Source organism: Peromyscus leucopus, chromosome 1 (assembly GCF_004664715.2).
Source record: "Peromyscus leucopus breed LL Stock chromosome 1, UCI_PerLeu_2.1, whole genome shotgun sequence".
In the NCBI taxonomy this organism is placed as follows: Eukaryota; Metazoa; Chordata; class Mammalia; order Rodentia; family Cricetidae; genus Peromyscus; species Peromyscus leucopus.
In genome coordinates, this window is record NC_051063.1 from 137,857,233 (window position 1) to 137,884,552 (window position 27,320).

The 27,320-nt window shown below is 45.2% G+C and overlaps 1 protein-coding gene across 5 annotated transcripts in view; it reads left to right on the plus strand.

Annotated features, from left to right (window-relative positions):
* Sv2b (synaptic vesicle glycoprotein 2B) overlaps window positions 1–27,320 on the plus strand; it is a 194,781-nt gene that overhangs the window by 14,043 nt on the left and 153,418 nt on the right. Inside the window, exon 1 of one of the 5 annotated variants that reach the window (XM_028879184.2) lies at window positions 22,284–23,044. The exons of the other annotated variants lie outside the window; for them this stretch is intronic. The gene's annotated coding sequence lies outside the window, so the exon portion shown is untranslated. Of the gene's footprint in view, window positions 1–22,283; window positions 23,045–27,320 lie in introns of those variants that run through there. 5 annotated transcript variants of the gene reach the window in all.

Genomic DNA, 27,320 nt, shown 5'->3' on the forward strand with positions numbered 1-27,320 from the left:
TTGCTCAAGAGCATGACTTCGCACATTCTCACTGTACACAGAGTACATTGGCAAGGGAAGAGTAAAACTCCACCCTGGGACCACATTGCCTGCAACCCTGTCCCCCTAAGGCTGGGAGAGTGGGTAGCCTTCATTTCTGCCTCTTCTGTTTGCAGGCTGTGAACTAGAGCTGGCACTGCGGGCTGCTTTGTTGTTGTGTGGTGATGTTTGAACACGGGGCAGCATATTGCTTTGCTATTATCAATTTATTTGTGTAATCCCAGCAGCTGGCAGTGGTATAATAACTTTCAAGTGAGGAAAAAAAAAAAAAAGAAGCCGTGGAGATATTTGCTTAGAGAGAATAAAAATAGGCGGAGGATGAGGTATGCCATGTCTGACTGCACTTCACAATGACAGGATTGTTCCATGGATCAAATTCCCAGTGGGGTTTCCTCTCTTCAAAGTGCAGAGAAGGGTCACGAGTCCTGGAAGAGAAGACTGTCTCATCTTTGCAGGCACCGACAGAGCCAGAAAAATGGCCTTGGCTCTCAGGATTTGGTTGGGCTGTTGCTGATCGGGAATCTGCAAATAGCCCTGAGATGGAGCCCAAAGCTAGTGCCAGAGTATACCATGATGTGGGGAGCAAAAAGCCGTCTTTGGCCTCTTCCCTTTTGTTGTTCCGGGATGGTAAAAATATTGTGTGTGGTGTCTTCAGGAATATGATCTTATTGTCTAGTCATGGTGGGCAACCAAGAGCAATGCCAGAAGCTTGTATTATTTTGGGGGCCTCTGGGCCTTACTGACCAAGAATTCACAGGGAGGTGCCCCATGCCTAGCACTGGGATTTTTGTTCAATAATCTATGGCTTCTGGATGAAGAATTATCCACCTGTGCAGGGTCAGGGTGCTTCCCTTCAAACTCCCTTTTGTTAAATAATTTTCTTTTCCTTCCTTCCTTCCTTCCTTCCTTCCTTCCTTCCTTCCTTCCTTCCTTCCTTCCTTCCTTCCTTCCTTCTTCCCTTCCTCTCCCCCTCCCTTCCCCCTCCCTCCTTCCCCTTCCTTCCTTCCTTCCTTCCTTCCTTCCTTCCTTCCTTCCTTTCTTTCTTTCTTTCTTTCTTTTTGAAACCTGGTTTCTTACTGTCCTGGAACTCTCTCTGTAGGCCAGGCTGGCCTCAAACTTAAATTACGTTCTTAATCAGCTTGCAGAACCGTAGCTTTCCATATGGGCTTTCATAATCCCTGGTTTGGGCTAACTCTCCCAACACCTCTCTTCTCCCTTATGCCAATTTGAACCTTTCCACCCCTCCCCAGTTATCTCTCCCCCTCCTTCCATATCACATGTGCTCTACCCCCTCCCTTGAGACCATGATCTAATGGGTTCTTTCTGCTTTTCTTGCCACATCAGACACTCCAACTTAAATGGACAAATCTGAAAATTGGACACGAGGATCTACATTTGAGAGAGAACATGAGCTTTTTGTTTTGCTGAGTCTTTGTTACCTCAATTAATGCTTCCCAGATACACATATTTCTCTACTGACTTTGTGCTTTAATTATTTATAGCCGACTAAAATTTCATCATGTATGTATAAGATACATTTTCTTCATCTGTTTGTGCTGGTGAGACATAAACTAGCGTCACCTGATAAGAAGGACCCTCAACTGAGGAATTGCCTACATCAAATTGGCCTGTGGCATGTGTAGGAGGGCATTTTATTGATTGATGGTTAATGTGGGAGGGCTCAGTCTACTGTGAGCAGTGCCAGGCAGGTGGGTTTGTGTTGTATAAGAAACCAAGCTGAGGATGCCACAGGGAGGAAGCCAATAAGCAGTGTTCTTCTCTGCTCTCTGCTTCTGTTCCTGTCTCCAGGTTCCTGCTTTGGGTTTCTGCTTTGGCTCCTCTCAGTGATGGACTGTGAAGTGTAAGAGGAAGTAAACAGTCAGTCTTTGATTACAGTGCCAAAAAGCTAACGAGGCATTCATTTATCTGTTGACGGATAGTTAGGCAGGTTGGTTTCTTTGCTCTTGTGAATAATGCAGCAATGAGCACGCATCTGCAAGTTTCTCTGTGGTAGGATGCAGAGACGCTCTACTTTTTCAGCCTCTGAGGTCCCGCAAGACTTTCTAAGAGGTATCAAAGCTGGCCTTAGTGCTCCCTGGTCCCTGTAAGAAGGGCTCTTAAGGGAAGGTAGGCTCCTTGGCGTCTTCACCTATAGCAAATGCTTGCTCAAGGATACACATGCTTTGCTTTACAAACCCAGGTGAAGGTCCTGGGAGAGTCCCTCATGGACACTGCAGGCTCTTATAAGAAGGGAGTCAGAACAATGACTTGTCCTTGGAAGCTTGCTGACCTGACCTGTGATACTATAAGAATGGGATGACCATGCACAAGAGCTCTTGGCACGTCCCCTGACTTTGGACCATATGAAGACACAGAATGTACATTTAGCTTGGAAAACGAGGGGCGATAGCTTCATGGAGAGCCGGTACCTGTGGGGGGAAGATGGGAGACAGGCTAAGGGAATAAATCAACTGTTTCTGTTGGATTCTATGAGGGCTCAGGAAAGTCCACGAGCCTCCCAGGAAAGTCTGATGCTTCGGGTGGAAGCAGAAGCCCCAGGGATGTGGCAACAGTAGCCGAATCACAAAAAAGGACCGTCTGAAAAGGGACTTCTTCACTGAGAGCTCACAGGCACTGAAGAGGGCCAAGACAACATGGCCTTAGGAAAACTGCCTAGAGAGATGGCATCAACATCAGAGAGCTTGTCTAAGTCACAACCCCACCAGAAAGGGGCATCTCCTTATCACAGCTGCAATTACCATTGTTACTGGTATGTTTCACTTAGTTTTCCAGTGTGAATGACATGCTACATTGGCCTCCTCTGCCTCTGGCTCCTCTGCGTGACTCTGTCCTGCCTCTCTTTAGCTCTGTGTGGAGCCTTCCACTCTTTTATATACTGGTTAATGAGCTCTGTCTGCACAGAGGCAGGGCTGCGGGTGTGGGCGGGCACCCTGACTGATCTGCTTGGGCTCCCGGCTCTTACTGTTAATCCACGCCTTCTGTCTGGCCTGTAGCAGATGGGATCCCCTGCAGGATGCTCAGGCCAGTTGCTCTACTTTTTAGAATAAGGTAGAGGCCAAAATACATAAATAAAATGCAGGCAGGGAGCCTATCTTTGCAGCGAGCAAAAGGCTGACATTTCTGGGAGAGCAAGCTTCTCCCAATGGTAAGAGCTGTCTTTTAAAAGAGAAATCCTTTCCTAATTTGACAAGCTCTCAGCTTTCAAGAGGAGATTAGATGGCTAAAGTGGATGAAGAAATAAATTAAGATGTATCTAAGGCACTCCACAGCTATGGCGAGCAATTGACTTGTTCTCATGCTTAAATCTAAGCTGCCCAGCGACCTAGCTGAATTTAGCAAGTGATGATCCCAACTCCTGGCTCTGGTTATCGAAACTGATATATCATCCCTGATGTGATCTGGTCCGGTTCTCCTGTTTGTAAGGGAATAGGAAATAACCTGCGTTTATGGCTGAAGTTAATGAGGATTCTAGTTTTCCACCCAGGTAGCTGCTCTCTTTATGATTATTATTTTTATGATTGGAAAATATTTGCTGTGGAAGCAGATTTGGGAAATGGGAAACCTTAAAAAGAGGTCTTCGTTTGTGCTAAGTCACATTCCGAAAAGCTCATTTACAGCCAGTGTCAGGAGAGTGTTCTCCTTGCACTTCCATTATATTTCATGAATATAATCATGAAAGGGAACACCCATAATTTAAAGAAGCAGGCCCCAGTTCTGTAAGGATCCTCTTCTTCCCCACTGCACCTGCCTTGGAAAACCATCCACTGATTGAATATTTCCAAATGGGACATCTGGAATTTGAAATACTCTAACATTGGAAAGTTTTTTTAGCTCCAACATGACACCATAGGTAGAAAATTCCATCTCTGACTTTGTGTGTGACAGGTTGCAGTGATAAACACAGGCAGGCTAAGAATATTGTATGAAGTTGCCTTTAGGCTGTGTGTATAAGGTGCATGTAACTGGATTTTGTGTTTAGGATTGGGTTCCCTCCTAAAGACATCTCATCATGTATGTGCAGATATTAAAACATCTGAAAAAACCCCTGCAATCTGAAATAGTTATTATTATTATTATTATTATTATTATTATTATTTTGGTTTTTAGAGACAAGGTTCTCTGTGTAGCCCTGGCTGTCCTTGAATTCACTCTGTAGACCAGGCTGACCTTGAACTCAGAGATCCACCTGCTTCTGCCTCCTAAGTGCTCGGATTAGAAGTGTGTGCCACCACATCCAGCTTCTGAAATAGTTCTTATCCCAAGCATTTTGGATAAGGGATATTCTTCAACCTCTATTTACATATATATATATGTATATATATATGTGTGTGTGTGTGTGTGTGTGTGTGTGTATTGGTTTTTCGAGACAGGGTTTCTCTGTGTAGCTTTGCGCCTTTCCTGGGACTCACTTGGTAGTCCAGGCTGGCCTCGAACTCACAGAGATCCTCATGGCTCTGCCTCCCAAGTGCTGGGATTAAAGGCGTGCGCCACCACCGCCCGGCTACATTAATATTTTAAAAGTAAAATATTGTTGACTTTTGTTGACTTCAGGAGTCTGGCCCTGAAGATTGTATTTGCATGTGTGTTTTGAAGACCCCCCATTTGCTCAACTCTATCTGCCTCTCTTGTCCTGTTGATCGTGTCTCGTAAGTCCAGGGGACAGTAGATGCAGGTCAGATGAGCAGAGACAGACTCAGAGTAGAGATTTATAAAAAAATTCCTTCCTGCCTTCCATGAACAGGTAGGTCACGATGATGACACATGGGGATCCCAGATGGCTTTCCCGGGGACGGGCTGGGAAGCAGGAGTAGCTGGAAACCACCCCCTTGTGGGAGTCTCTCCTGATGCATCAGCTCTCGAGTCCCTCTGCCTGGGAGTCCTTTGGATCCACCTCCCTGCACCCTCTTTGCCAGCTCACACCATGCCCAGCTAGCTCTCTCATTTTTGCCTCTGGATCCTCCCTTCCGGATTCTTTTACTTGCCTGTTTTGATTTTCCCAGTGATTTGACCAAACTGGAGGTTGCCATTAAGACAATTTGTATCTGGGGCTCATAATCCCTAAATTTTTGTCTGTGTCTACTCCCGCACATTTCAACTCATCTATAAAAGAAAAGCCAGACCCTGGGGGATGGCATATCACATGAAATAAGCCAGACACAGAGAAAGGCTGCACGACCTCACTTCAGTCTGGAATCTGAAATCTGAAAAGCTCAACTTTCAGAAAGTAGAACAGTGTTTACCAGGGCCCAAGGTCAGGGAGATTTGGGAAATCTTTATCAAAGCATACAAAGTTTCAGTCAGAGGGAATGGATTCAAAAGATACACTGTACAACCACGTGGTGACTATTGTTAATAACCATTTTTACAATGACGTGATGACTATAGCTAATAACTATTTTTTCCCATGGAAATCCATAGAATAGATTTAAATTTTCTTATTCTCCCAAAGTGATTAGGTCCATGAAAGTGCATATATATTAATTAGCTTTATCAGATGGTTCCACAATGTATATGGATTTTAGGTTTTTTTTCTTTTTGTTGAAAATAGATTTTTTTCATACAATATATTCTGATTATGGTTCCTTTTTCTCTAGGTCCTCCCTCCTTTCCCACACATCCAAATCCACACCCTTTTCTTTCTCTCTCATTAGAAAAAAAAACCCAGGCATCTAAAGGTTTAAAATAAGATACAATACAATACAAACAAACAAACAAACCAGAACAGGACAAATCAATCAATCAAACAAACAAATAGAAAAAAGGAGCCAAAGAAAAAGCCTTACCCATGTCTGGGCAACTCAGGAGAGCTGGCCCTGAAGGTGTAGGTGTGGGAGAACTCACCCTGAGGACTGGAAAGCAGGAGATCTGGCCCTGCCCCTTGCTCATTGCTGCAAGGGGTGAACTCACCAAAGCAAGGCAGGAGAGCTCACCCTGGTGGTGAGGACAAGGGAGAGATGGTGGGCTGATCAACCCTGCCACTACCCAGGCCCAGAACCAGGGTTATGAGTTGGACCCCAACCTCCACCCCGCCTGTGATCTGCTGGAGCATGTGAAGGGACCAGTCCTGCAGACCCAAAGCTGCAGGATCCACGACACAGGGCAACAGCAGGACAGCCAAGAGGAGCCCCAGTGAGGGCCCAGCATCAACAGTGTAGCAGAAACCAGAGGCTGCGAACCAGACCAACAACTCTCTGCAATGAACACTTGCAAGTAAAGATATATGGACAAAAGGGTTTACTGCCTGACTCATGGTGTCACACTATAGCTTCCATGACGAGATTGATTTTTTTCTTTTCTCTCTTTTTTTCTTTTCTTTTTTTTTTTTTTAAAGATTTATTTATTTATTTATTATGTATACAGAAGAGGGCACCAGATCTCATTACAGATGGTTGTGAGCCACCATGTGGTTACTGGGAATTGAACTCAGGACCTCTGGAAGAGCAGCCAGTGCTCTTAACCTCTGAGCCATCTCTCCAGCCCCCTCTCTTTTTTTCTTTTCTCTAACTTTATTTTATTTTGCCGGGGAGGTTGCAAGGGCAGAGGGTGCATATAAAGAGACAGGGAAATGAATGGGATGGAGATGCATGATGTGAAAGACACAAAGAATGAATTAAAAAATAAATAAATAAATAAAACAACCCCCAAAGCACATACAGACACACACACACATACACACACACACTCATTAGAACACACAAAAACTCCATTAAAAACACAAAATCAGAAACCATAGCAGCTAAGCAAAAAGACCTGTAAGTTTAAAAAAAATGTCAAGACAAAGCATTATAAGACAGAAACTTCCCCAAATACCACTGAATTTGTTTTGTATTGGCCATCTACTGCTGGGCATGAAGCCCGCCCTCAAGTGTGGTTTGTAGAACCATTGACACTCTGTTGGGGAAAACTAAGTTTTTCTTTGTGCGTGGTTATCATTGGAGATGGCATCTGGGTTAGGGATGAGGGCTTGTATCTGCTTCCCCTCTTGGTACTGGGACCCTATCTAGCTCAGAACTGTACAGGACGTGGACATGCTGCAGGGCTCTGCGAGTTCGTATGTGTGACAGTCTTGTTGCATCTAGGAGGCCTTGTTTCCTTGGTGTCTTCCATCCCCATGGGCTCTCACAATTTTTCCATCTCCTCTGCAGAGTTCCCTGAGCCCTAAGGGGAGGGATTTGGTGAAGATATTCCATTTGAGACTGGGTGTTTCAAGATCTCTCACTTTCTGCTTATTTCAGTGGGTCTCTGTACTTGTTCCCATCTGTTCCAGGAGGAAGCTTCTCCGAGGATGGCTGAGCAAGATTCTGATCTATGAGTATAGCAGAATGTTGTTAAGAGTCATTTTATTAGTACATTTCTTTAGGAGAACAGTAGTATAAGGTTTTCCCCTAGGGCCATGGCCTATCTAGTCTCAGGTTCTTGGGTACCTGAGCAGTGGTGGGCGGTGGGCATGGGTTCCATCTCATGGAATGGGCCTTAAATCCAACCAGATAGTGGTTGGTCACTCCCATAACTTTTGTGCCATGGTTACATCAATGTATCTTGAAGGTAGGTCACTATTGTAGATCAAAGGGTTTGTAGCTGCTTTGGTGTTTACTTTTCTCCTCTCTTACAGTGCACTATACCTCCCAGTACCATGAACACTAGTCAGTAGGGATGAAGGATCGAGATAGGCACCATTTTGAATTCTCCATGTTCAATGGGTTATATAGATATTGTCTTCAGCAGCAGGGACTTACATCAGTTTGTAGAGAACAGACTTGGCAATAACCTGGGTTGTTTAGGGGTTCCCATGGGACACTTTTGGTCAACAACTCATTTAAATGTAACCCATTCCTGGCACTAGAAGTTTTTTTGGTGGTGAGAGACATCTAGTTGTGGCCTTGTTTCTTCTGTTATTTGATGACTCCATTTAGATTTCTTCTATATGTATATATTTTAGAAAGCTTCTACTGTAATAGGTTTCCATATAACCCCTCAAACGACTCCTTAGTTTTAGCTGTCCCTCCCCATATTTCTTTCCTTACTCCTTCTTCCTTTCCCCCATCTATTTAATCTTCCCATTAATTAACTTTATGTGACAGTTCCACATGTGTACAGATTTTAAAACAACATGTTACATGTGGTAAATACATTCAATGTCTGTTAGATGTAGATGCTGAGAAACTTTAGGTGACTTTCCAGGCTGCCAGCTGTCTCTGTATACTCTTGCAAGATTCCTGAAAGTTGCTTTCATCCATCTTCCATTTCTCTGGTATCATTATATTCCTTCTCAGGTCTTTGATGGGATTGAAGACTAGCAGTTATAGTTACAACTTACTATATATATATATAATATCTTAGATAGAACATATTAAATATTAGATTTAGGTTCTTTAGGATAGAACACCTTTTGGAATGATCCTTGTAACATGCCATTTATCTATGCTCCAGACTCTTGTTTGATATTGTTCACATTGGTTGTAGTTCCATCTTATCTAGGTCATTATCCCTTATTACTCCTGGACAATATTTGATAATCATTCCTATTGTATATAGTCTTGTATTAGGTTAGAACCTTCTTATTTAGACAAAAGGGGGAGATGTAGTGGGTAGCCATTCCAGCTTTGACCTGGAAATACCACCCCCTTTGAGGCTTCGGTAACTGTCATGCCTACAAGGCAGAGCCAAGAGAGGACCCCTGAAGACCTAAGATCTGAATGGGGGAGCGCTCTTGGTTCCTGGACCCTGGACACTGGAGGTAGACCGAGCAGAGTTCTCCAGAGAACACCACTGGACTGTGCTACACCTTTCCCAGACCCTGTTACCTATCCCTTCACTTGTAAGTTACCCCACAAAATAAACCTCCCTTTCAACTATGTGGAGTTGCCTTAATAATTTCACCAATAGTTAGAAAACTAAAAAAATAAAGAACTTGAAGAAGATGCATTTTGGACAGGTTGTAAGTCAGAGCCTGTATTCATGTGTGGTGGTTTGAATAAGAATGGCCCACATAGGCTCATCTTTTGAATGTTTAGTCATCAGGGAGTGGCAACACTTGAGAAGGATTAGGGAGTGTGGCCTTTTTGGAATAGGTGTGGCCTTGTTGGAGAAAGTATGTCACTGGGGATGGGCTTGGAGGGTCCAAAGAACCCAAGACAGGCTCAGTGTCATTCTCTTTCTGGTGCTTGTGGATCTGAATGTAGAACTCTTAAGTACTTCTCCAATGCCATGTCTGTCTGCATGCCACTATGCTATCCACCACGATGATGTTGGACTAAACCTCTAAAACTGTAAACAAATCAGAAAGCAGCACTCCTCCATGGCCTCTGCACCAGCTCCAGCCTCCAGGTTCTTACCCTATTTGTGTTCCTGTCCTGACTTTCCTCAGTGATGCACTGTTACCTGGAAGTGTAAGCTGAAATAAACCCTTTCCTCCCCAAGTTGCTTTGGTCATGGTGTTTTATCCCAGCAGTAGTAAGCCTAACTAGGACATCATGCATTCAGGAATAACCAAGAGAACTGAGCTCTGGCTTCTCCCATTCAGTAATTTTCTATGGAGTGGTCCTTGAACTTGCTGCTATTCATGAGACACACATTGATGGCTGAAGACTTGCATCTTCTCCATTGATGAATGAAGACACCAAACTGGTGGAGTCAAATCATTGCTCTAAGGTTAGGCTACACATTTGCCTATCGCTTTCTGAAGAGTAGACCTCCTGTGCTTTTTATACAAAGTCCTGCAAGGAAATGAACTCTCACACGGAACAGAGAAACCAAGCCGATGCCTTGCCAGACACAGTTGGTGAGTTGTTGAGTTTTGGCCAACCATTAGATTCCTCATCCCATGTTTTCTTCTTTTTATGGAGCATGCCTACACTGAAGCACTCCAAAGACGACCGAAGAGAGATTGACTGGGAAAAGGCTGGGCTGGGCAGGTAGAAAAACTAGATTATTGATCCCGTTGAGGCACAATCATGAGCTTGGTCCTTACATTTCATCTGTGCACCTCTGTGTTTCTGTCAAGCCATCTCTCTCATCTAGCCATCACCTGGAACAGTCCCGAGGACTGCTGTCTAAAGAGGTGCCTTGCAGAGATGCATAGAGAAAATGCGGTGCACTGTGATGCTCTGTATGCCAGCCCACTGAAAGATGCCTAAATTCCTGGAGAAATACTCTTGCATTGTGACCTTGCATTTCTCAACATAGAAAGTTATCCTGGGGTTAAACACCAGAGTGGATAATTGTGTTCTAGCACTGGTTCTGGTACTGGAGTGCCATTCTTTCTTCCCCACACTCATTAAATTATCAAAGTTCTATTAAGATTTGCATGCAATCTTCCAGCCTCAGGACCCATCTGTTCTCGCTATTTATTCTCCAGGGAAGTCACGAATCTGTCATTTGTGAATTTACAGTTTTTCATATCTGTGATGCCAGTGGTGTTTCCTCTGCCAGGCTGCCACGCACGACTCCCCACGCAGGTCTCTTGGGGGAATTGTGAAGCTAATGGTATCTCCTTCCCCAGTACGTGAGAAACCCTCAACTGAGTGTGAGGCTAAGCACAAAGTCCTAGAGAGAGAGGAGGAGTATGGACTGTGGAAAATTCACCAGACAGCTTTTCAGATCCACCTAGGAACCAGGGCTCTTTATAATTCATACTGTTATGTATGGAGCTGAAGCGAATCCCACAGGCTCATGTTTTGAATACATGTTTCTGGCTGATGATGCTATTATGGGAGGCTGGCTGTCAAACCTTTAAGAGGTGAGACCATACTGGTGGAGGTGGGCCACTAGGGGAGGGGTTTTGAGATTGTAGCCTTGAGTTGCAGAGATGGTTCAGTGGCTAAGAGTGCTTGCTGTACAAGCATGAAGATCAGGGTTTGAGTCCAGCATCTACATAACAAGCCTGGAGACCTACAAATACCTGTAGCTGATGTTCTGAGGAGCACAGAACTAGGAACATCGTTGGGATTTTCTGGCTTCCAGCACAATAGAGAAAATGTGAGGTTCTAGGTTCAGGGAGAGACTCTACCTCAAAGGAATAAGTAGAGAGTGATAGAGGAAGACACTCGATTCCCTCTTCTGGCCTCCATGTGTACACATAGGCATGTGCTCCTATACACACATGTGTGTACACACTTACACAGACACACACACAAATAAATGAATCTTAAAAAAAGTTGCAGAACTGCAGTGATAGCCCATTAGTTAAGATCATTGGATGCTCTTCCAGAGGACCCATGTTCCATTCCCAGTAAGTACCTACATGGCAGCTAACAACCATCTAGAACTCCAGTTCAAGAGGGTCTTATACCCTTTCCCAGGCTTTGAAGGCACTGTACACATGTGGCACACAGACAGTATTACAGGAAAAATGCCTGTACACACAAAAATAAAAATAAAAACCATTATGGCCTCTGGTTCCACGTTCAGTCTCTACTTCTGGCTGACTGATCGAAGTGCTTCTACCACATACTTCTGCCACCATGAATGCTCCTGTGCCCGTGGATGTCCTGAAATCCCCTGAAACTGTGAGCTAGAACAGATTGTTCCCTTCTTAAGCCATGAGTCAAAGAACAATTTTCTCCCTGAAGTTGTTCTGTCAGATATTGTCACAGTGGCTCAAAACCAACTATAGACACACTGAAACTTTCTTTGTTCAGAAAATGCTTCCCCCCCACCCAAATTTATTCAAAGGAGAGTGTATTCATTTGTTATGTCTGCCATAGCAAAAGAAAGCCAGAGAGAGGCTGGGCAACTGAAACAACAACAGAAGTTGATTTTCTCATAAGACCTGTCCCTGGCTTGTAAGTGACCATGCTTTCCTTGTCTTCCCTTTCTGTGTCTGGGTCTTAACTTTCTCTTCTTGGGAGTGTAGCAGCTGTGAACTGCAACCCACCTTGACAGGCTCCTTTTGACATTATTACCCCTGTTCAGGGCCTGACTCCAAATGGAACCCTTTCTGGAGTAGAAGTGGGTTGGAAACTCGACACTGAATTGGCAGCATACACAATGAGTTTATGAGTGAAGGTATAAGCATCTTCTGGGTTTTCATTCCATGCCAGGCACCGAACTTGACTTCACACTCATTTCCTTGTTGTTTGAAAAGCATCTTCTGGGCCATACAAGAGCCATCCCAGATGACATTTGTGTAGCTATAATTATGAAGTCAGTGCAAGGGCTATGGCTTCTGTCAAGATAAAGCACAGAGTGGAGAAAGAAAGTCACCTCGAAGAGGAAGAGTTCCCAGCTCCATTGTTCTCAACGATAACTGGGATGAGTATGTTATAAACCACAATGGTAGCAAGAGTGGTGATGGCGGCTGTTTGCAGAGTGCTTCCTTTGGTTGGTCTGTGATCAAAACGATTGAAACATATTATAAATTTATAGTCAGAACTCTAAAGAACACACCTAGCCCTCTTAAGAGGTTGGTCAGCTTGTCATCTTAGGAAATGGACCTTCTCAGAAGGCAGCATTGACCATGTTTTCCAAATGCCACCCAGAAAGGGCAACTTTTTGCTAGCTAGCTTAGTTGTGATGCTCCCTTAACAATACAGTGCTACTGTGGGCCTAAGGACAGTGGGAACTTAACTGGGGACCTGGACACGTGACTCATCTACCTGCTTTTAGTTCTGTGACCCTCACTACTCTTCCTTGTAGGGACTTGTTCCCTGTGGTAGTTTGAATGTGATTGGCCCCCATAAGCTCATGAAGAGTAGCACTATTAGGAGGTGTGGCTTTGTTGGAGCAGGTATGACCTTGTTGGAGCAAGTGTGTCACTGTGGGGTTGGGCTTTGAGGTCTCAAATATGCCCAAGCCACACCCAGTGCTTTAGTCCATTTCTTGTTGCCTTCTGATCAAGCTGTAGCCTGTACCATGTTTGCCTGCATGCTACCATGATCCCGCCATGATGATAATGGACTGAACCTTTGAAAGTGTTAGCAAGCCAGCCCAATTAAATGTTTTCCTTATAAGAGTTGTCATGGTCCTGGTGTCTCTTCACAGCAATAAAAATCCAAACTAAGACAGAAGTTAGTACCAGGGACTTGGTATTGTGATAGGCTTGACCATGTGTTTGGTTAGAGGAATTTGGACTTTGGTACTTTGGGTTTGGAAAGTGGTGAAGTATTTTAAGCACTGCTTAATGGGCCATACTAGTAGGAGCATGGAAGAAAAAGGTGCTAAGAGTTATTTGAACTCTGGGGGGCTCACTGAAGAGGTTTCAGGGGAGAAGAATTTTAGTATGTTGCCTGGAGATCATTCTTGTGATGTTTTGGTGAAGAAAGTGGGCTGCCTTTTGCCCTTGTCCGAAGACTCTGCCTGAGTTTTGGATTAATTCTGTTGGCAGAAGAAATCTCAAAACAGCCTAGTATAGTCTCTGTCATATAGATACTAGTGGTAACTCTGATGAAGATTTATAATGAAAAGGAGCAAGCTGAGCAAGGTAAATTACAAAATATAAATTTTGAGGAGAAAAAGAGCACCAGGAAGTGGACTGGAGCTAAATCCTCTGTTCAAGGAGATAAATGGATTAAGAAATGGGATAAAGGAAGTGGTTACCTCAGGGCAAGATCCCATCCAGCTAAGTTTCCAACTTTTGGGGAAAAAAACCAAAAGAAAGCTTAGAGCTAGGGCACACCTTTAATTCCAACACTGGGAAAGCAGAAGCTGTTGGATCTCTGAGTTTGAGACCAGCCTAGTTTCTACAGCAAGTTTGAATACAGCCAAGCTTAGGCAATGAAAGACAGAAAGCTAGTGAAGATGTAATTGAACAAGGGGGCCATGTTCTAGCCCCAGGAAGGGGTGGAACTTGACAGCTTCAGCCATGTGGTTCTGGCTTTAGAGTTAAGGATAGAAGAAAGGTGTTACGGAATAGAGCTGCTGAGGCCAGGTTTGTGTCAGGGGTTTCCCTGAATGGAGGCCTAGAACAGAGGCCTTTCTTTGCATGAAGCTGTGAAGTTGAAGCCTCAATTGCCTTGGAGAACACAAGATGTTAGGGTTGCCAGAGTTGTGGGATCTTGCTGAGGAGAGCTGCTAATAGGCAGTGGAACCAGCCCAAGGGAAAGAAGCATGTTATAGTCAACCAACCTGAACAGAGTTGGCGATCTAAAGAGTGTTTTGACATCAGACATGGAGCTTCAGAGTTTGGAGTTTGCCCAGTTAGTTTTTGGTCTTGCTTTTATCCAGTATTTCCTCACTATGCTCCCTTCCCTATGTTTTGGAATGGTAATGTATATTCTGTGCCATTATATGTTGGAAGTATGTGATCTGCTTTTTGATTTTGAGTTTTACAGGGGGATTACAATTAAGAGATTGCCATGCATCTCAGAAGAGACCTTGGACTTTGAAACAAGTTTGAAACTCTTATAGATTATGGGGACTTTTGAAGTTGGACTGAATGCCTTTTTTCCCCCATTATGATATGGCTATAAGCTTTTGGGGGCCAGGGAGTGGAATGTGGTAGTTTTAATGTAACTGACCCCCATAATCTCACAGGGAGTGGCACTATTGGGAGATGTGGCCTTGTTAGAGGAAGTGTGTTACTGTGGAGGCTGGCTGAGGATTACTATGCTCAGGATACTGCCTAGTGTCTCAGTCAACTTCCTGTTGCCTTCAAGATGCAGCACTTTCAACTCCAGCACCACATCTGCCTGCATGCCACCATGCTCTCCATCATGATGATAATGGACTGAACCTCTGAAATTGTAATCAAGCCCCCCCCCATGAGATGTTTTCATTTATAAGTGTTGCTGTGCTCATGGTGTCTCTTCACAGCAATAGAATTACTAAGGCACTGTGGCTACTGCAACTAATGAGTACTACCTTGGCGCCTTCAAACAGGGGATGCTCCTCTTATGATTCTGGAGGGCAAAAGTCCAACACGAATTTCATTTAGCAAAAATCAAGGTATTAGGGGTATTGTGTTCCTTCTGGAGGCTTTGGGGAGGAAGTCCAGTCTCCTGCCTTGTCCATCTTCTTGAGACCAGCTGCACTCCTTGACTTCAAATCCAGAAGTCTAATGTCTTATTCGAACTCTATCCACCCTACCTCCTTTCACTTACAAGGATACTGTGGTTGCAGAGCACCCTCCTGGATGACCAGAATAATCTCCCCAACCTCAATCATGCCTACAAGATCCACTTAGAATGGAAGGTAAATGTTCATAGATTCTGGGGGTCTAGATGTAGATATTTGGGGAGTCACCATTATGCCCATTATAACTGCTTGGTTAGATTAGCCTCGTAAGTCAAAAACTTTGAGTGGTCAAAATGAAGCAAAGACAACACACACACACACACACACACACACACACACACACACACACACACACAAGAAACTCGAAGGGCAATGATGTCTTATGGGGAGATGCAAAGAATCCTCAACAAATGCCAGCATGCCAAGTAAGGAACAAATAAAAAATGCTAGACACCACACCGAAATGGTACTTCTTACATGATTGAAAAATTGATTTAACACTGAAAAGCCAATCAATGCAACAGAACACATTGTTAGGATGAAGAATCCCACGTGATCATCTCAATCAATATGGAAGAAACATTTTGTTGGTCAATATTGAAACTTTTTCATGTTAAAAATATGGAACTTAGGTCTAGAAGGGGAGTTCATGAGTCTGATTAAGGGCGTCTGGGATGAATCCACAGTGAACGCAGCACAGCTAGTGTTGAAGACTGAATGCTGTCCCTTTGAGATCAGGAGCAAGGCAAGGCTGCCTGCCAGCTCTACTTCTCAGTAATGCAGGGCACATAACATGGGCTTTGGACTCAAAGAACTTAGACTCAAATGCCAGTTCTGTCAATCATAGTTTTGGGCAACTCACTTAAGGTCTCTGAGCTTTCCTCAGATCTGGGTTTTCCTTTAGACAATGAGATGGTGACCATGTCACTATTGGAGGGTTTCTGCCAGCACTACATGGACATCAGGCTTCCAGCTCTGAGCCAGGCATGTGGCAAGCACTCTAGAGATTTTTTTCCTCCCTTTTCCCTTGATGTTCACTTCTTCTTGAAGAGAAAGATGCAGAGGAACCGGAGGAAGGTGGGAGAAAGGTGAAACATTTCTAAGATGTTCTGATTAAGGAATGCAGAGTCTGGAAAACAGATCAACAGAACCCTTTGTGCAGCTTCCAGAACCAGCTCATTTTGTCATGCCCTTGGTGTGAGTGTGCCAAGACAGCATCCTGTTCTCTACACCCACACATCAACAGTTCTTCCTCTGCAGTTGGCTCAGTCCAGGAACTGATGAGAAAGCAGGGTGGTCATCCTCCTTTGATTCTGCTCTTTTTGTGGCTCACGTAACTTGGGAAAGGAAAGGAGTACCCAAGGCTGAACCCACAAGGGAGTTGATGTATAAGAATCTGAGAAGCCAAGGTGTGGAGATAAAGGGGAGAGACATTTGGTATAGTGCCATCTTCAGGGCTCTGGCATGCTGCCGCCTAAGTGGAGCTCAGGCACAACCAATGTATATTGGAGTGCAGAAAGTCACAAGCGCTTACCAGGATGTCTGTATTGACTCTGGAAAGCTGTGAGGATCAGAAGTAGGTCCTGGAGGAGCTTTTCCTCTCCTCATCATAAGCATTAAAGTGGGCTGCTGAGAGACTCTGGAGAAGATGGTGAATTATGGCATTTGTCCCTCTGCAGAGAAAAACAGCCCAAGGTATCTAAGTCCATCCCACTGGGAGAAAGGAGAAGGCACACCTTTGAGAGTTCTTGACTGCATTGGGTTCCCCCCGACCCCGCCCTGTTCCCCCTACCCCACTCTGTCCCCCCGATCCCAGGGCTCAAATCAAATCTGGGATCATCTCGGAGACATAGCATTTTCACCCTCTGGGGAATGAATGCCATCAGCTGCTGCACTCTGTGTCTGGCTGAGATTTCCAGCCTTTCCCAGGAATGGTTTTTGTCTCTTCCACAGTGATGACTCACTGAGGCCATTCTTGGAGAAAGTGGGATGGGAGAGCAGGAGGATGTGTCACAGTGTGAAGGCTGTTCTGCTCCTTCCTCCAAAATCGACTTCACAGCTTGTAACAGTGAGTTTTCTGCAGAGTCTGAGTGAGCAAATGGACCAGGACTCCCCAGGATCTGTAGCCTGCTTCTGATGGAAGCTGAGATGTCCGCATTGGCATGTACAAGCCTCTTGTCCGGACGCTTTACCAATGGGAAATCCATCCCAGTGCCCACGTGTGTATGTAAGATTCTGGGGACCTAGTCATTTCAACAAGTGTTCAGTGTGCTCTGGCATCAGTGTATGACAAATTATGGACATGACACTGAGGGCACGGGCACAGATGTCCATCTCCTAAGATAGTGTGAAATGAAGATATGGCAGAGACAAGCCAAATGTTGGATTGTGCCGAAACAGAAAAAAAACCAGCTGTCTGGAGTTGGAGCTAGGGGAGGAGGGAGCTTTGAGGCTAAGCCAAGGAAGATAGCAGAACCAGCAAAAAGGGGAAAAGGCCCAAACTGGGGCACGGCCTGATGGCATGGGCATGACTGCAAAGTTGGACGGTAGTAAAGTGGAAGAGATACCTGGAGGTCCAGCATGATGGGCCCAGCCCAGATTGCTCTCTTAGGGAACTGCATGGAGGAAGTTGGTCGACAATGCGAAGCTTCCAGAGGATTCTTTGGAATTTGGCCCTGTGTCGTCTGTGGATGGAAGCAGTACGACTTCACAGTTTGGGGCCATATCCTGGGTTCAGTGAGCCTTGCCACTATAGCGTGAGCATGTCCTTCTTCAGTCTCTGTTTCCTGATGGTGACATATGGGGACAAGTGGTGGCTTAGGAAAGGCTGAGTGGGAGGGTAAGAGCTTATTTATCTCAGTGCCTGATGCTCGGGGAGGGACTCAGCAGAGGGAACTCACACTAACAACCTAACTCTTGAGGAGATGCCCATGGGGAGGGCAGGGCGGATGGGTTGGAAGAAGAGGAACAGCAGACCTGAACCGTGTGAGCAGCTGCTGCCAGTGTGCAGCTAAAGCTGGCCAAGACCCAAACCTGGGCATTGGCATGGGAAGAGGGAGGGTCAACAATGACTAATGCTGGTGCAAGGGAAGGGCTAGGCCTTGGCAAGTGTGGGGAGCAGGGGGAGGAAAGTAGCAGAACCCAGCCAGCTGAAGATCTGTGGCTAATGCAGCAGAGAGGATGCGTGAAGGAAGTCCATGTTGGGATTTCGTGGGCCCACTGGGCACATGAGCAGAGCCTGCTGCAAATTTGTAAGTGTGATCTATGTGTGAAGGACAGGCGTGGCTAGAGCCGAAGGTCTGGAATCAAAAGGAATCTCCAAATGGCACTTAGGACATCCCTAGTAAGCCTCTAGGACATGCTGTCAATGGAGTGTTGAAACAAGAGCATTAGGGGTGCATATATGAAGATGTGGGTGGGGCAGCAGGTCTATGACCTCAATGTTCTTTGTGATGTTCAGCAGTGAAAAGAAGGGGTCTATAGTCTACACACTGAGGTCGAGGACAATGTTGGCAGGATGTGTGTTATTAGAACGTTTTAAGGGACAAACATCTTGAAGCTGCAAAGGAAAGAGATGGAGGAGATGGCTTAGGAGGGGATGGGGCTGAGAGCCACAGGGAGGATGGAGCTTAGCCCTAGAAATAGAGTGGTATTGTAGAGCTGAGAGGGGAGGAGGATGGAGTGAAAGGGTATGATGAGCCCAGAGCAGGTGTTTAGTGAACCGAGGGGTGAGATCAGCAAGTCAGGGGAGGTGGTTAGAAGTGGGCTGGACTCATTTGAGAGGTTGGAAACAATTCTCCTGAGGAATGAAACTAGGGACTGTATAGGGGCATTGGCAACCAGGACTGGGGTTCAATTGATTCAGGCATTGGTAGAGGTTGAGCACATGTGTTTGTACTTACACATCTCTCTCTCTGTCTCTGTCCCTCTCTCTCTGTATGGTTTATCTTTCCTGAGAGTGTTTAGCAGTCTAGGCAATGGGTAAAAAAGGATGTATTAGTTTTTTCTATGATGGAAGATGGAATACTTGACAGACAACTTATGGAAGGAAGTATGTACTCTGGCTCATAGTTTAGGTGAAACAGTCTGTCATGGTGGAGAAGGTAGAGCTGTGGTCAGGAGTTACAGCTCCCAGAAGTGTTTCCATGGCTATGGGATTCTCACAGTCAAGAAGCAGGCATTGACCGGAACCAAACTCAGCCTATAACTTATAAGACCTTCCTCCCCTCTACGTCTTCAGGCTATGTCCCACATCCTACAGGTTGTACAGCCTCCCCCAATAGTACCACCGACTAGTGGCCAAGTGTCTAAATTCATGGGCCTGTGTGGACATTTCAGGCTAAGTCACAAGGGGTTAGTGGCGTCTAGAAACTGTACCTGCTATTTCTTCATGGGAACAGACACCATTTTACTTAAGTCCAGTGCTTAGGGAATAGAGAAGACAATGGCAAAGATCTGCATTGCCCTCGTTGGCTCCTTTAATCCTGTTCCACCCTTCAGGAGAGGTCACATCGACTTTCACATTTTTGGGGGGCAGAGAAACTGAGGTCAAAAGGCTTAGTGCCTTGAATAGCATCACACACACGGAGGAAGAGGTGGAGGCAGAGACGCACCAGCGCATTTGTAAGAATTAGGATTTCCCCCCCCTCCCCCATATCTCATGCCTACAGTGCAGATCTGGACAGTCATGAAGCCATCATTAAAGAACAGTCCCTTTGGTATCCTGGTTTGGCACATAAATTAAGAAACCATTCCACATTTCAGCTCTTCTACCGCTTTGTGTACTTCTCAAGGCATGTCCACAGAAAGGGGAAAAATCAGAACAAGGCAGATCAGGGCTGTGTAGACATTAAAGGGCAGCACGGCAGTGTTTCCTTTCGTGTCAGATGGATCAGTGAGGTAAAAGCAAAAGGGAACAAAACAGAGCCACCACCTGTCTGTTCCACTACGTGGAGGTAATACGTGTGGGAACTTTTTCCTTTTTTGAGCTGTCTGCTGAAATGCAGAGGAATTGACAAATTCTAATGATAGTCTATTTTGGAGGGAGTGTTAAATTATTCAGAGGCAGGCACAAATAGACTGTCTCCAGCAGCCTTGACTTCCTGCTTGAACTTGCAGATGTCAATTTGTTGAATTATCTGAGGGTCTACAGATGAGGCTCTGGCCAGGGAGGAGGCAGGCAGCAGGGCTTCCATCCAGAGCCCCGGAAGTGAGTACTGGGGGATGCTGTCTGCCATCCGTAACCGGAAACCTCCAGCCCCACCCTACCACATTTCTAGTCTCTAAGGGGCAGGGTCACCTGGCATCGTTTGGTGTCATGGCAACAAAACCCCCAATTGGGGGCTTCTGGTTGCTGTTGTCATTTCTGTACGGTGTCAGGGAACCTCCTAGGTATCTAGACCATAGGAAGCCAGACCTAGGGCAGTAGTGAGCACATATGGTTTTGTGTTCTCTGGGCTTTGCAAGGCCCACGTGTGCTGGAGGCTATTTACGGCACACTTAAAAAAGTGAAGCTTGCTGAGGAGCTGTAAAATGCATGCCCTCCTATCACTGCCTTTTTCTTGCCATTGCACACTCTCTGCTTTTCCAGAAACCTTTGTTCTTGAGAGGACATGACAAAGATTCTGGGTATATTCAACATTGTTCTGAGAAGTAGACAGAGCAATAGAAGAGCTGCAATGTAGAATGGTTTTTTAACTTATGAGCCAAACCAGGATACCAAAGGGAGTGTTCTTTAATGATGGCTTCATGATACAAGGCACTGTCCAGAGTAACTTGGGCAGACAAGCACACTTTAAAGAACAGGGCTTCAGAACGGACTGTCTGGATGGTTGATACAAAGACACTGTTTTCTCACTGTGAAGCTGAAACCTGCTTCTAATTGGCAGATTGGCGCAGTGTCCGTAATGTGCCAGGCTCAGTTCCTATGGCATATATTGTGATCCTCAACTTGACAGAATGTAGAATCAGCTCCCCAGGGCATGTCTGAGGGAGCTCTAGATTGGGCTAATTGAGGTAGGAGGATCTGCCTCAAATGTAAAGTAAAGTGAGTGCCAGTCATCTCTCTCTGGCTTTGACTAGTGAAGCAATGGGATTAACTGCCCTCTGCTCTTACCGGTGTGACTTCCTGCTGGGCTGGACCATGTGCCCTTGAACCATAGGGCAAAAGAAACCAAATACATACATACAAACATACGTGTGTGTGTGTGTGTGTGTGTGTGTGTGTGTGTGTGTGTAGCCTCCATTCTTTTAAAAACCAAATAAAACCAACAGCAATAACAAAACTTCTTTCTCTGTATCCAGATTCATCCAGTCAGCATCCAGCAGGTAAGATTGCAGCCCCCTGTTCTGGCTGCCTGTCCTTCTTCTATCATTCTTTCTACTCCAGAAAGGAGTAGATCCTTTTGGATTCCATATAACAGTTTCTCAATTGATCTTATTTTTTTTTTATTACCTCTTAAGTGATCTTTTTAGACCCCCATCTCTCTGCTAATTGCCATGGTTATCACCAAGTTTTAATAGCAGGCTGGGCACAGTTCACATGCAGGTGACTCCAGGCTACTAGCAAAGTCAAGGATTAAGGATTACTTGAGCTCTGAAGCTCAGGGCCAGCCTGGGCAACATAATGAAACTATAGGAGCTCAGGGCCAGCCTAGGAAAAATAATGAAACCATGCATAAAAAAATTAATATCACAGATATAGCACATGTGTTCATGTGTTGTGTGCTTTTAAGGAAGTACAAACCACCGTGATAGCTAGAGCGTTTATTTGAATCTTTCCCCTTGAGGAACTAATTGTCCCCCTGAGAACTGGCTTTTCTTCACCCCCAGACAGCATCCTGCTGTGACACTGTGCAGTGTTTAGCACCATCATTTTCCACTCTTCCCACTCAGTCTCAGATGCTCCCACTAGGGGATGTCATGCTTCTTCACTGAAGCTTATCCATATGGTGGCGTGAGGGCAAGCCACAGAGGCTGTACATGATCAGTGGCCTCTCTCTAAGCCCTGTAGCGTCCCTCTGAGAAAATCCTTCTCTGATGAGAAACTCTAGGCTCCAGGGAGGCTGAGTCACTGTGATCATGCAGGTGAACTGAGGATCATATCTGTGCTATGGAAACACCACCCTGACTGCTTCTTCATCTGTAAGACTAGGCAGGGGGCAATGGCGGAAGGCAATGGTCTTTACTAAGCTCCTGCAATTGAGCCTGTTTGCTTAGGTGCTTTGTGTCCTTAACTCTAAATTTGTGCCCTTGCTCTTTGAAGGGAAGGGATGTGATGGTTTCAGAAACCAAAGAGGAGTTTGCAGGGCTTTTTGGTGAAAGTTCATCAATCCTGAAGCTCATGAGAGCTAGGTCATAACCTGGGTCTCCCTGTCCCCAAACCCTTTTCACTCTCCATTTAAGCAGGACTCCCAGGAGATGAATATCCCAAATGCAGCCTTCTCCATCCCCTCATGTTCATTGTCTCTGGTATGGTTATAAATGAAGATAAATATAAAGCACATTGTTCTGCAAACAATACCTGCTTCCACCTTTGCCAATTACTCTCTCCACAGACTCCTGCATTTCTGGAAATCCCAGGTTAGATGCCCCTGGTCTCTGAAATGCCAAAGAATGGTTTGTGGAGATAATCTAGCAGGCTGTTTTTCTGGAAGTCGCACATGGCTTTGGAGTATAATCCATAGATATAAGTAGGAACAGACAGGTCTGGCCCAGCAGGCTGCTTGGAGGTTTGATGCAGGGTTAACGCAGTTGACAGCCAGAAAAGGAGTCAGTCTGTGGGTGGCTCACTCTCCAGGGCCCTTTGGTATATTCTTGGGGAGAGAACCTTTATCCATATGTGCTGATCTCAGCTGGCTGAGCTCCACCAGGGAGGACACAGCCCTCTGGAATGCTCTGGGGCTGGCAGAGGACCTGCTGTGCAGTGAGGATCCTGGGAGCCGTAGTCAGCAAGACCTCCTGTCTTTCATTGACTTAATTTGCTGAACCTTGACCTGACAGCACTGTAGGACCAGGCCTTCTTTCCCCAGAGGTAGGCAAACTGTGGTTTTTATTTCAGCATGCCTGTCTCCTAGGATCATGAATGGCTGCCTCCTTCTCTGGGAGAGACAGGGATAGTGAAGTTGGCTTTCCTGCCAAGCTTGTGAGGCATTGAATGCTGCCATATGGGATCTGGTGGGAAATGATGAACAAAGACCAGCACCTTTAGCCAGAATCATGAGGGTCTGAGTGGGCTGCCCACTGTTCTCTCAGGCCTACCGGATATTGACCCTGATTAGGATTTTGACAGCTTAAGGAAGCACTGTTTGCTCCTGGATGGCAGTTCTATCTCCTGAGGTCAGCTAGCAGGGGAAACAGAAGTGCCTGTGTGTGTCTTAGTTCCTCTTCCTGCTGCTGGGGAAAACACACAACTTCAGGGAAAAAGGGTTTATTCTGTCTCACTGCTCAAGAGTGTAGTTCAGCATGGTGGGATGGCAGTGTGAGTGTGAAGGAGCTGATCACACTGCATTCATGATCAGGACCGGAGAGAATGCATGCATGCTGCACGACTCCATTGATTCTCTTATACAATCTAGGATCCCAGCCAGGGAATGGCACCACCCGGGGTGGGTGGGTCTTCCCTCCTCAATTAAAATCAAGATAATTGCTCAGAGGCATGTCCAGAGGTCCTTTCCCCAGATAATTCTGGATTCCTCAAAATCAACAGTTAGCACTAACCACTTCATCGACTTTGCAGGGAGGAATATGGGTGCCTCAGCTGTAAACTAGAGGTTGGAGTGACTCGCGAAAATCATTTACTGAATCTCAGGTTCCTCAGCTAGGAAATCAGAGGGCTGTAATTCACAACTTTCAAACCACAGTAATTTGTTTCCTAGTTCTATGAACTCTTTTTAAATTTATTTGTTTTTGTTACTAGTTTTTAAATTTTCATTACATTTCTATTGTTATCATCATCATTTATGTGTGTGTGTGTGTGTGTGTGTGTGTGTGTGTGTGTGTGTATGTGTATACACGCCACAGCATGAGTGTGCAGATCAGAAGACAACTTTTGGGAGTCGGCTCTTTCCTCCTACCCTATGGGTTCCAGCGATGGAGTTCAAATCCTCAGGTTTGGTAGTACCTGGTAAAGGTTTGGCCTTTTCCAGCCAAGCCAACTCTCTGGCCTTTTATTTTTGTTTTTAGAGACAAGGTCTCATGTCACTCAGGCTTATCTCAAACTCCCTACATAACCCAAGATGAACAGATTCTCCCGCTTCTACTGCTCATTGCTGGGATTATAGGTGCACAGCACCATATCTTTTAAGAATGTTTTTATAAAAAATTTGAATGTTTCAGTGGGGAAGTCCTCCCGACTCTTGACAGCTCATCATTTTGGTTACTTATCTGTGTTGCCTATCAGAATCCACCTAGCTCCAGTGTTTTGAAAAAACGGTGATGCTGGATGTGAGACTGCAGATTAGGGTAGCATTTAAGCATTTATAGCTACCACTCACTTTCAACTCAGAGTTAGACTCACAGTGCACAACACTGTCAGCAAATAACCACCAATCGGCTGTGTGTCAGGAAAGAGGTAGTGGAGAAACAATAGGGATGCTCACTTTTAGATGCAGAAATCTCACATCTCCGAGTTTGTTCTAAAAGTGCAGTGAAAAATGGTGCAAACACAAGCCGGGCGGTGGTGGCGCACGCCTTTAATCCCAGCACTTGGGAGGCAGAGGCAGGCGGATCTCTGTGAGTTTGAGGCCAGCCTGGGCTACCAAGTGAGTTCCAGGAAAGGCACAAAGCTACATAGAGAAACTCTGTCTCGAGAAAAAAAAAATGGTGCAAACACATACATCTACCCAGGTTACAGGACACATCAGCTGTGTGCAAACCCATAGCTAGGTAACAGTACTCAGAATAAAACAACTCACAGCCACTTTGGGGAGGTGCTGGGAACCAACTATTTTGAAAATTAGCAAACAAGGGGCAAATAGCATGCTTTAACTTTGCCTTTCCCATACAGCATACTTTAAGACAACCACAAAGGGAAGTTTTTCTTCATGTAAATATTCCAGCTAATACAAGAAGGAATGAGAATTAGAATTTTGTAGTCTGAATTGCAGAATCTAGGCAGTGATCACCTGGTGTGTGTGTGTGTGTGTGTGTGTGTGTGTGTGTGTGTGTGTTCATTCATGTGCATGCATATGGAGGGCAGAATTGACACTGAATGTCTCCCTCAATCACTTTCTACCTTAGGTTTTGAGACAGAGTCCCTCACTGAACCTGGACCTCACTGATGGACTCGACTGTCTGGCCAGTAAGCTCCGGGGTCCCACCTCTCCCCAATCTCCTCAGTGTTGGGGTTATAGAAGCATATCACTGTATCTGGCTTTTGGTGGGTGCTACGTTTTCAGATTCAGGTCCCTGTGCTTGTGTAGAAAACACTTTACTAACTGAGCCATTTGATCTCTTGAGAAAAATAGGACAAGACTACCTATGAAGTAGTCTTGGCCACAACCAAAACAGTAACAATAACATTACCCACCCCCATATTTTTCTAGTTAAAATTTTTTTTCATTTTACAAAGCAACCCCTGTTCCCCCTCCATCCCCTTCTCCCACTCCTCCCCACCTCCCCTCATCTCACCCCCACCCCCTCCTCATAGTGGGTAAGGCCTCCCCTGGGTGGTCAACACAGGCTGGCACACCAAGTCTGAGCAGGACCAAGCCCCTCCCCCCTGCATCATGGCTGAGTAAGGCATCGCCCCATAGGGAATGGGCTCTAAAAAGCCAGTTGTGTACCTGGGATAGATTTTGGTCTCATTGCCAGGGGACCCACAAACACATCAAGCCATGCAACTGTCCCCCACATTCGGAGGGCCTAGTGCGGTCCCATGCAGGCTCCCCAGCTGTCAGTTCAGAGTCCATGAGCTCCTATTATCTTGGGTCAGCTGTCTCTGTGTTTTTTCCCATATTGATCCTGACTCCCTTTACTCCTATAATCCCTTCTCCCTCTCTTCAACTGAACTCCAGGAGCTCGGCCAAGTGCTTGGCTGTGTTACCCCCCATCCCCCATATTAATGTTAACACTAATCCTACTATGACCCCTAATCCTAACTTAACCATAACCTTAACCATAACTGTAACCCACAATACCCTACATCTAAACCAAGTGCCTAATCCCTAACCATAACCCTAATCCCAACCCTAAACCCAATCCCAGCACTAATCCCAACTCTAATCTTAACTGTTGAATCTCAGGAAGAACATGTTTCTAATAGGACTTCTGGTGAAGCTAGAAACATGTTGTGTGTGTACATGCACAGAATACATGGGTAGCCCAGCAGGAATTGCTAGCCTCATGTGTGTTGAGCATTTGAAATAAAATTTGTGTCTCTGAGAACCAAGCGTTAAATTGTATTGTTCTTCAGTAATTCAAACTCCAATAGCTAGCTGCCTGTGCTATGAGCTATGGCACTGGGCGGCACAGCTCTAGATCTACCCTGCCAATTCCCAGGAGACACAGGGGACAGAAAATACATTGAAAGACATCATAAAAATAGCAAAGCATATTCCAAGGAAACTGGAACAAGCCATCTGGTTTCATTATAAGAAGGACGCAGTGACTAGCATGAGGTAATCTGGGGAGCATTTGAGTCACTAAAGATGAGATGTATTTACCAATGGCAAGTAATAGAACTTATTTGGAACCTACTCTGAACAAATAAACAACCCCCCATGAAACAATTGAGAGAACTTGGACTCTGTATGTTCAAATGATGTTATAAAATTATTAGTTTCTTAGGTGTGATAATGGTCAGTGGATTATTTTTTAAAAGAGTCCTATTATTGTTGTTATTGAGATAGGGTTTCACTATGTAGCCCTCACTACCCTAAAACTCTCTGTGTAGACCAGGCTGGCCTCGTTCTCAGAGATCTGTCTGCCTTTTCCTCTTGAGCACTGGGATTACAGGCCTGTGCCACCATGCTGGGCCTGAGTCTTATTCCTGAGAGCTTGTTTGGGGGTTCTGGAATGGGAGAATAGCTACTCTTGTGTCTTTGTCCCGAGAACACCAACCTCTATCTCCAAGTGTGCAGCTCCAAGGGGGATTAACATTGAGTGGTCTGAGAAGGAGACACTGGCCTAGCCAGATAAATAAACAGCATCAGCTCTGGGGACTGATGGGGTAACAGTTGCAGCCAAATTGCCCTCAGTTCCAGAGTCCTCTTTTGTTTTTTTAATAGGTAGATACCACTGATCTATTTATGGATTAAAAAAAAAATCACAGGATATTGGAGAACTGCTTCAAAATCACCCAGTGGTTA